The sequence below is a fragment of the Dermacentor albipictus genome, unplaced genomic scaffold (genome assembly GCF_038994185.2).
Source record: "Dermacentor albipictus isolate Rhodes 1998 colony unplaced genomic scaffold, USDA_Dalb.pri_finalv2 scaffold_23, whole genome shotgun sequence".
Lineage (NCBI taxonomy): Eukaryota > Metazoa > Arthropoda > Arachnida > Ixodida > Ixodidae > Dermacentor > Dermacentor albipictus.
Genome location: NW_027225577.1, coordinates 2,099,580 through 2,117,141, shown reverse-complemented (window position 1 = coordinate 2,117,141; position 17,562 = coordinate 2,099,580). Strand labels below are relative to the sequence as shown.

Genomic DNA, 17,562 nt, shown 5'->3' with positions numbered 1-17,562 from the left:
GCCGTAAGCACAAAGGAGGCATCCTACAAGAATTTTAATGAAGGTTGTTTTCTTAGGCATGCGAAAGAATGAGTAAAGATGTGGTACACATAGGGACTTCCTTGAATTTACCAGTGGCTAACGCATAGTACGGATATATCTGCATGCACTATGTAAACAGTTACTGTAGGCACTCTGTATTATATACGTTAGCACTCAAGTTCACACAGATGTACCACAAAGTTCACCTCCAGGTGACATCCTGCCGAAAACCTAAAGGTCACAGTAGCACGAAGTTCACATCCAGGTGACATCCTGCCGAAAACCTAAAGGTCACATCCTAGAGGAATAAGAAAGGTTGTGCCCGCGAGGCGCATGAAAGAATTAGTAAAAATGGGGTACACATAGTTTCATTTAATTCCATTTATTTGCTCTCAAGGCCGTTCGGCGTTGCATGGTTAATGGTCAAGAATACATGTGTGGAAGGCAGATTAATGAAGATGATAATATACAGCAGACTTGAAGGCTTCGGGTACTGTGATGGACACGACGGAGGCGGGAGAGTGGTTCCAGTCCACGCTGGTCTTCTGAACAAACGAACCAAAACAAAGCCTTGTCCTGCAGCTTGGCACGCCAACTTGAACCGGTGGTCTATGCGGGATGAAAAGTAAGGAGGAGTAATAAAAAGTGATGACTTGAGAGCTTTATTGCTGAAATATATGTTGTGAAAGATGCATAAACGAAAAATACGATGGCGTAAGGAAAGGTCAGGTAGATCCAATGTTTTCTTCATAAGCGTTACAGTGATTGAACGAGAATAATTAGGAAGTGTAAAACAAACAAAGATTTTGGATTGGTTCGAAAAATTGTAAGAGCGATTTGGTGTAGGGATCACAAACGGAATAGGCATACTCTGCTTTCGGGCGCACAAGAGTCTTATATAGAAGTATAGTTTTAGGGGCACAGGAGCCAGGGGAAAATTACAGCGAAAGAAACCAGATGTTCAATTAGCATTATTAGTGATATATTCAACGTGCGTTTTCCATGATAAGTTGGCGGTAAGGTATGCGCCAAGATAGTTATAATAAGAGACAGAAGCTAAAGGGAACTTATTAAGGAAGTAGGTGCATCAAGGCTGGTTAGGCGCACGCGTTATTCTCATTACTTTGCACTTAGCAATATTTAGTTTCATAAACCAGGTTTGACACCAAGTGCAGATGTTATCCATGTCAGATTAAAGAGTGACTTCAGCAGAAGGTTCAGATATTTGTCTGTATAATACACAATCACCAGCGTAGAGTCTAATTTGCGAGTCAGTGGAATAAGGAAGGTCGTCAATATAAATTAGGAAAAGCAGAGGACCAAGTACGGAGCCTTGGGTCTGGATGTTACGAGGCGTACAGGTGAGTCAGTCATTAATTGTAACGTACTGGGTACAGCCTTGCAAAAATCCCTCGATCTACCTCATCAGATTAGTACCAAGATTCAGTTTACTAAGCTTTAAAAGTAGTAATCGATGTGACAGCATCAAATGCCTTCGCGAAATCTAAAAACACAATGCAATCCACAAAGCATGAGCAATCCAAAATGGAAAACAAATCGTTAGTAAAAGTGAGCAGTTGAGTTTCACATGAGTGGTATTTGCGAAAACCACGCCGATTAGGTGTGAAGAAACAGTTCACTTCGAGGTCAGACATTAGGCTAGAATATATTATGTGTTCAAGCAACTTGCATGGAACTGACAACAATGAAATAGGTCTGTAGTTGTGGGGGCTATGAATGTCACCAGACTTGTGCACCGGAACCGCCTTTTTCACCCTCCAGTCATCCGGGAACGTGCACTCTGCTATGGCTGCGAATAGATATACAACAGTGTAATGGATGAATAACTCCGGTTGCTTTTCAGAAACTTGTGATTAATACCGTCGGTACCAGCTGACGATGAAATTTTCGCAACTTGAATGAGTTTAGAAATGCCTACCCGGTCGACAAGAAAACCGTCCATTTGTAGAGAGAGAGAGAGAGAGAGAGAAAGGCAAAGGAAAGACAGGGAGGTTAACCAGAGATTATCTCCGGTTGGCTACCCTGTACTGGGGGAGGGGAAAGGGGATGCGATTGGTGAGAGGGAGAAGGATTAAAAAAAAACTACACACACGCACGTACACACAAACTGTTTCTGTGGGCACTGTCACGCAGCCCGCAAAGGCGTTCCTACTGTGATGCAGTGCACCGTACAATCCTGAGTCACACAGTGAAGTCACAATCTGTCAGAAAGTCCAGTGTCTTTTAAGTACCGCAGCAGCGCCTTCATAGCCGATCGCGCTGATGTTCGCGTAGGCCAGTGTCCAAGGATCTTGTTTTCTGACAGTGGGCGCTTGTCCAGTTTGTCTAGGGTGGCTGAGAGGACTGCTCTTTGCTGGTTGAAACGAGAGCACTCACAAAGAAGGTGCGTGATTGTTTCATTGCACCCGCAGAAGTCACAAAGTGGGTTGGTGGACATTCCGATAAGAAAGGAGTACGCATTTGAAAATGCTACTCCAAGCCATAGACGAACTAAAAGGGTACAGTCGCGTCGTGGAAGCTCGGGCGGAATACGGAGTTGTAAAGTAGGGTCCAGGGTATGAAGTCGTGCACTTGTGAAATCGGATGAATTCCACTGAGCTAATGTCAGGTCGTTTGCCAGTACGGCAAGTTTTTTCGCTGCGTCGGCTCTCGAAAGAGGAATGGCAACGCACCTGACGCCGTCATGGGCAGATCGGGCAGCTGCGTCTGCTCGATCATTGCCGTGTATGCCACAGTGACTAGGCAACCACTGATATATGATATCGTGTCTTTCGTCAACTATGCGATGGTGTACTTCTCTGATCTCTGCGACGAGCTGTTCATGTGATCCATGGCGCAGTGCTGAGAGTACACTCTGTAGGGCTGCCTTGGAATCACAGAAGACTGACCATGCATGCGGTGGTTCCTCCTGAATGAAATGGAGAGCCGCACGCAAGGCTACCAGTTCAGCAGCTGTCGTTGGTGATACATGCGACGTTTTTAGCTGTATTTCGATGGATCTTGTTGGTATCACCACAGCAGCAGCTGAACTTGTAGATGTGACCGAGCCATCGATGTAAACGTGTACGCGGCCGCTGTGCACCTCATGTATAAGTTGTAATGTGGCCTGCTTCAGGGCAAACGACGGCATTTTAGCCTTTTTAGTGATTCCTGGGATGATGAGGCGTACTTCAGGTCTATGCAGGCACCATAAAGGTGTGGATGGTCTTGCTGCAGGCATGTAGTTCAGTGGCAATGAGGTGCGCTTGGCAACAATCATACGACTGATAGCTGCGTGTGGCCTTTCTGCGGGTAGAGCGGCAAGGTGGTGAGAAGGTAGTCGGGCAACGTGGCGAATATGCGCTCTGAGAGCGTCGGTTACAAAGTACGTTGTTATTGGGTGATCTCGAGCTATGACAATCGTTGCCGCTGTAGACGCACACCTCGGAAGACCGAGACACGTCCTTAGGGCTTGAGCTTGTAGTCCCTGGAGTACACGCAGGTTTGTTTTGCAGGCGTTACCAAGCACAGGGAGGCTGTATCTTGCGAAGCCGAGGAACAAGGCGTTATAAAGCTGTAGCATTGATCGCACCGATGTGCCCCATGACTTTCCGCCGAGAAACTTGAGGAGATGTATTATTGTCAGCAACCTCCTCTTTAGGTACGAAACGTGCGGGCTCCATGATAGGTCGCGGTCGATAATTACCCCTAAAAAGCGGTGTTTACGTGCATTTGCAACTGCTTGTCCATTGACACTTACAGAATAACGCTTCATTGCCTTCCGAGTGAAAGTAACAAGGCAGCATTTCTCTGAAGACAGCTCCAAGTTCTATTTTCGCAAGTACAGTGATGTTAAGGTAGCTGCCTTTCGTAGCCGTGCTCGTACCTGCAGTCGTGTTACAGCAGACGCCCAAATGCAGATGTCGTCGGCATAGATTGATACTTGAACTGTGTTGGGCAAGCAGCTGACTAGGCCAACGAGCACTAGGTTGAATAGCGTCGGGCTCAACACTCCGCCTTGCGGTACTCCATAGAAAGTTTGGTGTTGAGTGGTGGCGCCTTCCTCGGTCATCACGAAGAAATGCCTGTCAGTCAAATAACTGCACACCCACTGAAAAGTGCGGCCACCGATTCCTGCTTTAATCAGAGCCTCTATAATGGCATAATGTGCTACATTGTCATAGGCGCCTTTTATGTCAAGGAATAATGCCGCAGTGAGTCGTTTCATCCGTTTTTGATGTTGAACATACGCGACCAAATCGATGACCATTATCTATGGATGAGCGCCCACGCCGGAAGCCAGCCATAGCATCTGGGTACACGTTGTAATTTTCCAGGTACCATTCCAGGCGCGTCAAAATCATTCGTTCCATTATTTTCCCTATGCAGCTGGCCAGAGCGATGGGGCGGTACGATGACAAGTTTAACGGTGATTTACCAGGTTTGAGAAGTGGAACCAAGCGGCTGCATTTCCATTCACGTGGAACCAAACCGTTGCGCCAAGACTCGTTGTAAAGGTTTAGCAGCATGAGGCATGCATTCTGCCCAAGATTGGCGAGCGCCGCATAGGTAACGCCGTCCGGCCCAGGTGACGAAGAGCGCCTGCAAGTCGCTAGTGCCGCTTCAAGCTCCTCCACCGAAAACATTACATCCATGCGGGAGTCCCGTGGCACAGGAGTGGCACATGGTGTAAGGGCGCGTTGAGGCTGCGAGCTGGCAAGTCTTGAGGAAAATTCTTCGGCAACGTCTATTTCGTCCATTTGTAAGAAGTCAGGTGAAGAAATAGGAAAGGTTATTGGTGTAACATGTGAAAAAAAATCACCGCTCAATCACTCCGTACAGAAAGTTAACCAGCGAAGCTGAAACGTGTGACCCCGGTGTTTATCACGGGGTTAATCCCGATGGTTCAGTAAACTATGGCTTGGTCTATAGGCTGCCACATCCTCAGCATGCAGTTGCTGCTTGCGCTCGGCGGCAAGAGCCTGTTCTTGTGCACGGGCTGCAGCATCGGCACGGCGTAGACAAGCTCGTTGTCGGTTCTACTTGCGGCGTTGCTGATCGAAAACCACCTGCCCCTCAGGGGTCCATATGACTCGTAGCCTATCCATTTCGCAGTCGGAGAGAAACTACCGCGCGCGCGCTCGGCTGTGACGGAGAGACACGACGTCACTACTGGCGCAGCTAGTCCAACACCACCTAGATACCACAAGGCCTTTTCACTCCGATCCATGACGTCATCTTACCTAGCACGACTGCCATAGAATCTAATGGGGATGCTCCCAAGTAGACAACAGTGATTTTGACGTCACCTCTTTCATAACGCAGGCCTTGCCAATGGAAATTTCGGGCCAGGTATACCGTAACGTCGTGGATTAGAGTAAACATGCCTTATGCTATCTAGGTGGTGCTGCCTAATCGCGCGCCTCTCTTTCCATCTTGTTTTTCGCACATGCGCATGGGGTTTGGCCGGCGGCGTTTTCGGCGTACAGGCGACAGACGAACGAATCGGCTAGCCATAAACAGCTGCGCCATAAAACATGATGAAAATGTGTTATTGAATAGGATACAGCACTGTTTATTTGGGACAAAGAACCCTCGATCGTTCTTCAAGCGAACTTTATCGGATTCGCGCATGCCGATGATATGTCCTGTGATAATATTGTCCTGTCTTTGTTCATTCCTTGAAGTTATTTGAAAGTTATGCACCAACTAGCCCCACAACGTGTTTTACTGCAATATTCCAAAACTTGCGTGGATTTTAAGTAAGTAAAGAAGGAGGGACTGCGTGAAAACAATTGTGTTTGGCACGGATGAGGGCACATTTATACTACGCAGCGGTAGGCTGATAAGCCAACCTTGCTTTGTCAGTATTAAATTTCTTGCAGCGGCGGAACATGCGTTTCTTATTTGGTAGGAGTTTTTAGAATAGGTTGAGCCAGGGCGTCCTTTGCTAGATATTCGTCGCAGAGGAATGTGCTTATCGATGAGCGCTTTAACTTGCGTTTGAAAGAACCGCCACTTCTGATACATTGTGCATTCCCACAACTGCGGAAAGAACTCAACAAACTTTTGAAATGCAGCAATAATGGCTTGAAAGTCTGCTCTTCCGTAATCACGGATTATTTTTGATTGTTCCGAAGGGCGGCGCGAGCGTGACGGCACAGTAATTTGGATTGTAAGGTGATCACTTAGACCTGGCAGTAGGGTTAGGGAAGAGAAAGTATCGGGATAGTTCGTGAGCACAAGGTCTAGCCCATTTACACATGAGGGGGTAACGCGAGTTGATTCATTTACGAGCTGAGAAAGGTTCAATGTAGAACAGAGGTCAATGAAAGCTAAGCACTCGGATGAATTAGCAATTACGACGGCGTTGGAATCATTCCACTGAATACGTGGAAAATTGAAATCACCCATAAGAAAAATTGGCTCTTTTGGGTGTCTAGACAACTTTTTTTCAGACAATTGTAGAGTTAATCACAGAACGTGGTGGAAGAAAGCGGAGGCCGATAACATGCACAAGCAATGACATCGTGATGGTTTAAGGCAATGCGTGTACAAGGAAATTCAAGCACTGATTGGATCGGGACAGCGTAAGAATTTATGCCCTACGAAACGGCAGTCAAAATACCGCCCCCTGATCGGTCACTTCGATAATGTCTCTACACAGTATATTTATTTTCTCAAGGAAATGGCCCACATTGCTTGACTTTACTTGACGAGTGAATCTCGCTTAAAACAACGATATCTGCTACGCACGTGTCCATTAAACATGATGCGGTATCACGCTTGTTTAATATGCTTCTGATGTTCGCAAGAAGGAATCAACAGTCACCGATATGCCTCGCCTGAACGACCGCTGATTCCCAAGTCTGCGTGCTATGAGGGTGCGATTCTGTAGAAGTTGTAGCATTATCGGAGACATGTGCCCTAGGAGAAACAGCAATGCCTTGCGAATCTGAAGATACGCGATTACCAGAGGCAAATGTGGCTAGGGGAATCTACTTCACAGACATTATCGAATTTTATCTGTTTTTTTTTTGTTTAGCAGACGTAGCATTTTTATTTATATATAATCGATTATACGTTAGGCTGCAGGGCTGAGTGGTAGCCTTGGCGAAATCTAAGCTTTTTACGTAACTGCCTCGTTGCTTTACAAATGTCCTCCTGTAGAACGGCTCCTGTTTATTCGATTTTTTAGATCAGTGTGCTAAAAGGGGTTTAAGCGAAAGTCTATGTTTTAAACGAAGCAAACTTCACAACTAAAGGGTGATTTTGTGTCGGTGACACAAGAGCCAAGTCTACACGCTAGTGAAACAGCGTCCGCAGGAAGTTACAAAGATAGATAATCCGCAAGAACGGAGCGCATGGCTTCTTCAGTCTGAGCCCAGGTTTTTCGAAGAATTGTCTTTCAGATCGTACAGAATGAAGTTTTCACGGCGCGAGCGATCCTCAGAGTCGTGAAGCCGTGCTTGCAGTGCAGCATTTTCACTTCGCATTATATCTGCATCAACGTGGTGAGCATCGGTCGCATGCACATTCGGAGGGCTTTCCAGAGCCCTTACTTTCCCTTCGACAGTTGTTAACCTCGTAGTGACGCCAGACACTCGTGCTTCCAGCAGTTTGTGACTAGCTTTTACTTCAAGTGAAAACATCACTTCAGCGTGACGCGCTTCCATCGTACTCGCGAAAGCTTTTATGACAGCTAGTACGTCAGCATTGCCTTTCTTTACTACATCGTGAGGAGGACCAGGGTTTTGCTTCACGTCACCGGATAATAGTGGCATCTTCAATACATGAAATCAATCCGCAACCAAAAGTAACGAAACTTGTGGGCGTGGGACGAGCAGCAAACGGTGATTACTCGAGCGTGTAGAATGCAAGGAAATGTGAAGCACTAACCTGGGTAAAGAAGAAACGTGTCTTTAGCGGCGTCCGCATTCTTTCTGCCCGCATGTGCCCACTGAAAGGCGCGTCGATGATCGGTCTGTTAAATACAGCACGTCCGGTGATGCCATCAGTGATGTGGTTGACCAGGGCAGACGGAGCACTGGTGCTCTTTCTAAGCGGAACATGGAAACGAAAACTGGATAGTCATCTGCCGCCGTCAACAGCATGGTGCGGGCGATAGCATTAATCTGATGCACCACGATAGCGGGTTGTTACGTCAAGGCAGCGGGCCAAGTCCAGTCAGAAACTGGGTAAAGAAGAAACATGTCTTTAGCAGCGTCTGCATTCTTGCTACCCGCCTACGCGTACGACTTTACCTTGAATTTACATGTGGCTAACACGCAGTATACATATACAGGGTGCTTCACTCAGCCTGAACCAAAGTTTAAACTTATGGAAATGCTACGTGGTTAGACAGAACCAGGGTAATGTTGGCCGTCGCTTGTAGATACTCAGATTAATTTTTGAATTCCATCTAATTACATCATTAGTTTTAATTAATTGATATATTTTTGTGTCAATGAGAAAATTGTACAGCGACATTAGAAACTCCCGATACAGCTTTATGTTGCTCAATACGTGTTTTTTCCGAGCGTAAAAGAAGCCCGCGAATACACAAAAAATTGCCGCGCGACTGGCCGCTCAAGGTACTTGGCGTGTATTCGCAAGCTTATTTCACGCTTGGAAAGACACATCGATCAATATAGCACGTATTGAGCAACAGAACTCTGTATCGGGATTTTTTCATGTTTCTCTGCAAATTCCTCATTGACACCTAGTATTTAATTACAATACATGAGTAGTTAACGAACGAAATAATTGTTCAAATAAAGATTAAATGAGTAATAAATAAATAAATAAATTAATTAATTAATTAATTAATTAATACTTAATTACTAATTAATTATTCAGTTATTTAATTAGCCCTTATGTAAATAACTGCGTACTTCCATAGTAACAATTATGCAATTTGACTGCATGTTACACATTATCTGAGTATCTCCAAGCGACGGCAAACAACATTACTTTGGTTCGGTCAAGCTACGTCGCATTCGCATATTTTTAACGTTTGGCACAAGTTACCTTATGCATCTGTCTGTAATTTGTGAACGGGCAGGCACTGTATGCACTCTGAGTTACCTACGTGTGCGCTCAAGTGCACTCGCAGGTAACACAGAGTGTACGTGCAGGCGACATCCTGCCGTACACATAACGGACACATCCTACGAGAATAATAAAGACAAGGAAGCATAAAGGTCAAACAGGGCACGAGAAGGGAACATAAAGGACACATAATGGCAATGGCCATTTTCGTAGGGGGCTCACTTGCTCAGTGACTCTAACGTTCTGCTATTGAGCACGAAATTCCGCCTTTGTTTCTTGGCTGCGATGGTAGGATTTCTAGAGAAACTCTATGCAGAAACCCCCCGATACTTAGATCAGGAGCTCATGTTATCCAAAATTATTCCAGAGCCCTCAACTTTCATGTATATTATAGCCTCAGTCACCATTTTGGGACGTCAAATTCCGCGAATATATCATTTCCATGAATACGCCAAATGTCAGCACGAAGTTAAACCACATTACTGACTTTCTCCTAAATGGTTTCTTCATTTGCAAAAAAAAAAGAAGAATGACATAGAAAAGACAATACAGAATTTTGTTCAACTACTTAATGATGCAATGGCGTGATTTCAGGCATTCCAAATGAAGATATTGGCCAAAGGAATTGGTCAGGCTAGTTAACTTACCAATCAAAGGGAATAGGTTTGAGCATGCTGGTTATTCATGTCCTGTGTCGACTTGTCCCTCGTCCTTACTGCCAATTTCTAGCTACTTTTCTGAAAGCCGGCGAAGCTTTTTTTGAAAAGCGGGCGCTTTTAATGAGCTCAATACTCGACGGGCGCTTGTGTATTGTGATTTTACAGTACAGCTTAAATGAGCCCATGAAATTAGTAGAAGCACGCCAGGGGTGTTTCGGAACGCTTAAGGATAAGCAGAAGTTATTTCCCTCACGCATAATGTTACGTAATACAAAATCTATCCTTACACCTTAGGACTGCGTAATATAATGTGGAAAGGACAGGCTCTTCACCTCTTAAGACGGAGTCGCCGGTAAATGAGCTCACCAAACCGACCTGAATCTTGCCTTTTTGAAGGTGGCCTCGGACGCCAAGGCGGCATGAATGAGGCATGCGCGACTGTTGAATCCATACGGAAGTCAGAAGTTTATACATTTTTCATGCAGTGAGCTCAAATGAAGACGCACATGTGTATTCTATAACTGAAGACGCATTTTCCAGCGATACTGCCATCAGTTTTGGTAGGCGACCTTCTATTTCTCAGCGCCACAATATATGGCGTTTCAGTATCTAACCATAGTGGATGACTGAGTCTTCTATATATGGCTAGCCCATTTCGGTAAGGCAAAAATTATAAACACTTGTACGTAGCCAAGAGAAAGTCCTCCGTATTGACTACGTTTTTCACTTAGTTTTACTGGCTTTGCAGTGAGCTGACGTACTAAGGTCAATGAAGCCTATAATAAAACGTGTTGCGAGTATATGCGACCCCCCAGTTCTTTATCAAGTGGGAGATCATTTAAGCGTGTCAGCACACCATGTTAGATGCGCCACGTCGGATGCGCTATATTACGTTCATGGGAAAATGGCTTGTTATTAAACGGTTGCAGCCATGCTCTGCAATTCTGCACAAGACTCCAGGATGGTAATTGTATTTATAACAGTTACAACATACAACTTTAACAAAACTACAATTTTCTTGAGCTTGTATATTTACGGGCAGTTAGGACAGGAAACACTTCACGGGTATTATATAAGTAGGCAAGAAGTTCAGAGAAGCTTCAAAAAGAATTATTGAAAAAAAAACCTTGGTTGCCATTCACGGATGCATTTAGTACGCTTTGGAAGATGGTTATTCCCTATGTTGTTCCCTATGTTGTTCTCATAGTTCCCTGTGTTGCGCTATCTATGGGTGGCATTCCCCTTACCACCATCGCAAGACGCTACCGGTACTTCAAGCGCCACTTCTTCAAGGGCCATTTCAGAACCCCATGCATGCGTCGTCTGCTACCAGAGGTGCAGCGTCTCAACGACAGCGGCTCAAAATGCTAGCTGTCGCGAGAGAAGAATGTGAGACGGCTACTCTTACCACCATGTCACTGTGGGGGTCTGGCATGCGGTGCAGTTCGGTGGTACCGTACCACTGTGTGGGTTTTACCACTGTCTCAGACTGCACAATCTTCAGGGTCGGCCCACGAGAGTGGTTGGACAGTCACAATAAAATTGTAGTTAGTTCCCAATGTAACAGAAAGTGACTGGCCGCTGTCTAGCATTTTACGGACGCGTCTTTAGCTTCTTTCCATGTATTACCCATAAAAAGATACAGAGGAGGAGCGATTATCGCTGAAGCGCAGCGATTGTAATCGCGCTCATGAGGGAAATACTACGTACGACGGATAATGAGCTTCCGCCAGAGTGAATAATTATCTACTTCTTTGTTTTTCTGTTGTCACGCCTACTTGAACTTCCCAGATTGTCGACATCGTCAAAAGGATTCGTGCGTTCGGGCACGCGAGATATTTTGTTTCTTCTGTTATCTTCGGTGTCCAGCTTTCTCGTTGATTATTTTTGGCTTGTTTAGTTGTTCATTTTCTGCCTTGCTTGTTTGGTTGCTTAATTGTTTGATTGAGTGATTTTAGGCTACTATTTCATTTTAGAGACACCCCGTGGTGCGTCAACAGCTCAAGCTTTCCGATACTACATGCGATTAAGCGCTTCTGATTAGCTGTCGCGGTTACCGCGTTCCACTGGCGTCTGCAGAGAAAGGCCAAGAAAAATTGTGCAGAAACCATTGACGACGACTTTCAATGCGGGCGAAAAGCACGAACGAACGTTTTCCACGCCCAGTAAGACAATTGACCAACCAAAAAAACGGCCGAGGGAGCCCTAGAAAGCTACTCGCTTTGAAACGTCGAAGACGCCCAAGCAGTCCAAGCGTGTCCGACAGCTCTCCACAGTGATCGATCGATTGGTTGATTGATTTATTGATTGATTTGATTATATTGAAAATTTTGGCAATTCTCGTCGTATGCTTTCTCACAAGATTTCTTTGTCGAACGAAAATGCTGAAATTATAAAGAAAATAAGTAGGTCAAAGCACATAACACACACACATGCCACAATGAGCATTCAATGAGCAATGTAGTGGCGCGACAATACGCTCGATACAATGCGCACATAAGTGTTAAGAGAAATAAGTAGATCGAAGGAAAACTGTCGACATTCGTGAGCGCCGAATGAAAGGTTATTCAGCTTCATGCTGACTGTCCGTTCTGCTGGGACCAGTACGTGTATACCCGGCTGTGGTATGGACACAGGGCTGCTCGGCGTGAACTCGTGCGCCGGCAGTGGGAGCCATGACGCTGCCCTGGCTCCGACAGAATCGACTGAGAGAAACGTGGCGGTGCGTCCTCTTGGTTTCGTCGGCTTTGCAGTCAAACGTGGAGTACATCTCTCTGGAGCACCTCCTGCTGGCCTGCCCTGCTCACCTGCAGCATCGCGGCCGACTTCTGCAGGAGTTCCACCACCTGGGGCTCCCATGTTCACGGCAGGAAGATATCCTCTTCCCCTGTCGTAATCAGCTACCAGCCTTCCTAAGTGTCGTCCAGTACCTCGAGTTGAATTGAGTTGAGTGGTTGTAGGCTACTGGTGGGATTAGCCTTGCAGTTGCTGCCGGCAGTTGCTCCACCGTAGCGACACTTAAAATATAGAAATAATATAAATCAGACACAGACCTCACAACTACAAATAGTCACTCCGGAGGTCATCATCATCATCATCATCATCATGGCTACGCCCACTGCAGGGCAAAGACCTCTCCCATACTTCTCCAACAACCCCGGTCATGTACTAATTGTGGCCATGTCGTCCCTGCAAACTTCTTAATGTCATCCACCCACCTAACTTTCTGCCGCCCCCTGCCACGCTTCCCTTCCCTTGGAAACCATTAATGAACATCGGTTACCTTCCCTCCTCATTACATGGCCTGCCCATGCCCACTTCTTTTTCTTGATTTAAACTAAGATGTAATTAACTCGCGTTTGTTCCCTCACCCAATCTGCTCACATTGTCACCAGGTGGAGGCCAAATCCATGTCCTGCAGGTAATTTAAAAGAAGGCGATAAACTTCCTTCCTACACAACTGGTTCCCGCGCGGGAAAAGAATGTCCTGAAGAGAACTGTGAGGAATTCCTGTCTTCTTGAGGGACCCGAATAACACACTCCTTTCCGCGTTATGCAGAGTACAGCACATAAGGTAATGTTCTATGTCACCGCACACACCTCGACTCGTCGGGGCTCTCGGCGACACTAGAGGAAATTTCTACAAAGACGGATAGCCTAACGGCCATCCCACCACCTAGGGTTTCCTGATCCGCCACTACTTCCGCTTGTACTGGAGCACCTCCTATACGGTCTACCTCTAGCCTACTCCTCCGGTGGAACCCACGGCCCTCTGATGCTACTGGGACGACCCTCTACGTTTCTCCCTTCTACCCTCTCTCTTTTAATCCCATCTCCCCCACCCTGCTGGCGCTGAGCCGTGCTCCCTCATGGGTTGCAGAAGATAGTGCTAGCCTTTCCTCCTTCCCCACAAGAATAGCTTCTCTCTCTCTCTGGACCCCCTCTAAAGCTCCACGAGCGGGTCGCGCGCATACACATCGATACCGTGATGCGTATGACAACGGTGACGACGCAAACGTTCCTCGAACGTCCGCATAATTGTTACCGTAATAAAATGTAGCGGAGCAAGTCAAATCAATATACAAAACGAGTATCGATCGCAAATGTAGGGTAGCGTTGAGGCACTTGCGCAGTGAATACGCGTTTTTGGCTTACACGTTATGGATTACGCCATCGCCCGTAACCCATGTGCATTCTCCGGACGTCCAAAGTTAAACGTAATCAACCAATCAGTGAATAAATAAATAAATAAATAAATAAATAAATAAATAAATAAATAAATAAATAAATAAATCCACCAATCAATCGACTAACCAATCAGTTAAATAACAATTAATTAATTAATCATGCGAGCTATTCAGCAAGCAATGCAGAGCTACTTACGTTCAGGCATCATAACTGTATGAAGAATCACAAGGTATATATATATGTAACAGCCGTCACCGTATAAAAGGTTGACGCCGTTTATAGACAAGCTTCATGTTCGTAAACAATAAACATGTGGCGTCGCTACGCAAGCGCATCGGCAGAATAGAAAAGAAAGTTTTTTTTTATGTTTCTCGTCCAGCTATTTCACTTCGGGGCCGCAATAATTTATTCCTTCCAACAAGGAGATAAAAGGCACAGGATCAATCGAATAGGGTTGACGGTACGTAGGCAACGATAGGCAGTTATCAGTACGAGCCGAGCCCTTTAATACTAATACTAATAATGAGGACTTTGGTATGACGATATGACCTGCAGCACGTCTATACTAAGCGTCGGCTTAGTGGTGTACGTATTCGCTGCCTGGCTCGTCTCATAATGACATTATCTGGTGCAGAAATTATATAAACAGGGATAAAGTGTCTCAGAAATACTCCTTAGTGTGTCTAGATGCCTAGAAAAGCAGCGCTCATTTTCTTTCAGTCTCTTCCTTTACAGCCTGCGAACCGCCGCCGACAACAACAGCATGTGAGGCCACCCTATACTAATCCTTTAAAACTAATCCGCCGAGGGTGACAAGGTCGCCTTTGACAAAGATACGTCCGCAGATCGAAACGTTGGCCAGCCTTTCTGAGGCACTTTATCCCTGCTCACAAAACTTGTATACCACATTGGGCTACTGTATTTGTCGGCCCCCTTTTTGATTTTGGATTATCATAATCACATTTTATTCTTGGCACACAAAACCCCAAAATTGAATTTGCTGCCTAGCTAACGCTACTAACAGTCAGCGCAAGAGGTCCGAGCTATAAGCCGTAACGTTATAGGACCGAAGTTTCATCTGAGGCGCACGTCGAGGCGTATAATCGCGAGCGCGATGGCGACCGCTGCTCGCTCGTTATCCTCTCGGTCACCGTGGGACCGAACATTCTTGCACTGAAAGTCCTCGGCTCGATAGTGGCGACACCATCGCAGCAGCGTTGCCGATCACGTAATTTAAATCTCCCGCAAGTGCTTTTCATGAAACGTGTTAAGATTTAGTTTCTGGCAGCTTCTGTGCTTATTTCCGAAGTGGCACGTTATAACGGAGTGGACGTTATCTGAGCAAAATTGTTAACAGTACGCAACACTTCCGGGTATCCGACAGGACGTCTTACGAAGTGTTGCACGCATTGCCACATTTGAGCTTTGCCGCGCTCAAAAATATTCTGAAATTTGCAATGAAAGAAATATTTACCTGCTCCTCCATTTGTTTCCTAATCAGCTCATAATCCACGCAACAAATTTTTGTGTGTTACTAAACTAAAAAAAAGAATAATCATCATGAACACCAACAATTTTCGAACAACGTGGTACCAGAAACGCCTTTTCTTTGTTTGTTTTCCTTTTAGTTTCTTTTATGTAAACACTGCAATAACGGCAGTCTAAGAGTAGGTATAAGCGCTGTCTCATTTGGACTCTTTCGGACATCGTCGGGCGGACTATAGAATTCTCATTGTTTCCTTCTTCCGGTGCGCTGTGTGGCCAAGACGCTGCACAGAGGGCAAGCTCGCCTGACGGAAGTGAGCCGGCTCCAAGGCCCTCGCACGGACAACGACGCTGGATTATGTAACAGCTCGCGTAACCGAGCAGCCAGAAAGCACGCCGTTCCGGCCAAGGGAATTCGGGGCCGGGCATAAACAAAAAATACACTTTAAAAACATACGAAGCATGTACGCCGGTGCAGACAAAGGTCCAGGAGTGGGCCACGTCTGAAGTGGACGAGAAGGGCCGGGAGGAAGGAGGGGGGCTCCTCGTATCAAGCATCTGGGTCGGCCCGCTCCGCGACAGGAGGGCAGCACGCCGTGCGTTGAATAACACCGCGGCACTGGACAGTCGTCGCGCAGTGTTTCTACCGCCTAGAGGCCCGAGTCGGCCACTTCCCTCCCACATCGTCTTCCTCCTCCGCACGTTCTCTTCCAGCCCCCCGGAAGAAGAAGCTTCCCTTCCACCGGAAGCGCCTTTTCGTGCCGGTCAAACCGGCGATTAGGTCAGGCAGTGAGTGTGGCTGGCGGAATGTTTATGTTCCGCCATGACGCGCAAGCACGCACAGACAACCGCAGTGGTCGATGAGGTGGAGCCAGCGGTTACCGATGCGGTGTTTCGACATTCAAGACGAGAAAGGTGGCGTTGACGATGATGTCCAGCGTGGATGCAGCCATGGGGTGATGGCGAACTTCAATTGTGGCGCCGCATGTATTCGCCGTTCCCGTTGTCACCATTAAAAGTGAAAGGCATCAGCAAGCAAGGGCTGCGCCTGGTTTAAAACCGACGACATGGCCTTTTCGTTATTGGCCTTCGACGGTTTCCTGCGTGCACGTGGAGATTATCTGGTATTCGACGTAGGAGCAACGGTGGCTTGCGCTGTGGGTCTGGTGTTGCTGAGCCGGGCAACCATGACCCACCTTTCCTCGCTAAGTCATCACCTAAAGTGGCGACGGAAGGTGCTTTGGTGAAAACGTGGAAATGTGCTTCTGTTTAGGTTCAGGTGTGAAAATGTGAGAATCCCCGGTCTTCGCTTTGGGCGGTATGTGCTAGGGGTGACCGCAACGCACGAGTTTTTTTCTTGTTTGGTGTGCATGCCGGTTTCACCAAGCACATACTGTTTTGGGTATAATTCAGCCTGGCCTGAAATGCATGACACACAACAGGTAAGCACTTTCCTTCAGTTCTGCGCAAAAGCCTTTATTTCCCACGTGAGATCTTTTTTTCAAGGATGCTCGAATAAGTTGCATATTCATGTGTAAAGCTCAGATTTTAACCGTAAGAGTTCAGAGCCGCGCTTCGAACTCCATGACATTTCCGGGTGTCAATTCCGGCACTGAGTGACGCGCAACCTGTGAGCCTCGTGTGTGCTTTTCTTACTTTCTTACTGTGCGTTTGAAGGATGACTTTTTTACAGCGAAGATATATATGAATAGGTTCCCGGGATTTTTTTCTTTCTGTAGCCAAAAACCCAACCAATCAGTGGGAGGTGCGCGTCGCGTGCGCCACTGGGTTCCATGCAGCACCACCAGATGGCTCTAACCTCCACGCATCCTCGGCAGCGGTGGCGCCGGCCGTGCGGGGTTCAAGAAAGAGACCCAGAAAAGTCGCCTTCGGCCATAGCGTTCGCCGCAAAAGTTTCCCGATAGATATTACGTTTGCATAAGCTGCAGTTGCCGGGAAGCGACAACTGTAGCATACGAAGCGGGGAGTGACGTAACTACACTTTCATACGTAAAAGAAGAACCCGCCTAGCAACTGATTTCATTTGTGTTCTCACAGTGCCATGGAAAGGCCGTGCATAGTTAGGACACCTTAAGGGCAGCGCGAACACGGTGAGCGACGAAAGGAACAGCAACGCCAATATACTCAACGGCGTCGT

The 17,562-nt window shown here is 46.5% G+C and overlaps 1 long non-coding RNA gene across 1 annotated transcript; it reads right to left on the bottom strand.

Moving 5' to 3' along the window:
* Positions 1-387: 387 nt before the first annotated feature.
* On the bottom strand, positions 388-8,057 carry LOC135898843 (uncharacterized). The gene is made up of 2 exons (XR_010563421.1): positions 7,921-8,057; positions 388-630 (listed from the first exon to the last, which is right to left on the bottom strand). It is a non-coding gene; the product is annotated as an uncharacterized lncRNA (long non-coding RNA).
* Between the last annotated feature and the right edge of the window lie 9,505 nt (positions 8,058-17,562).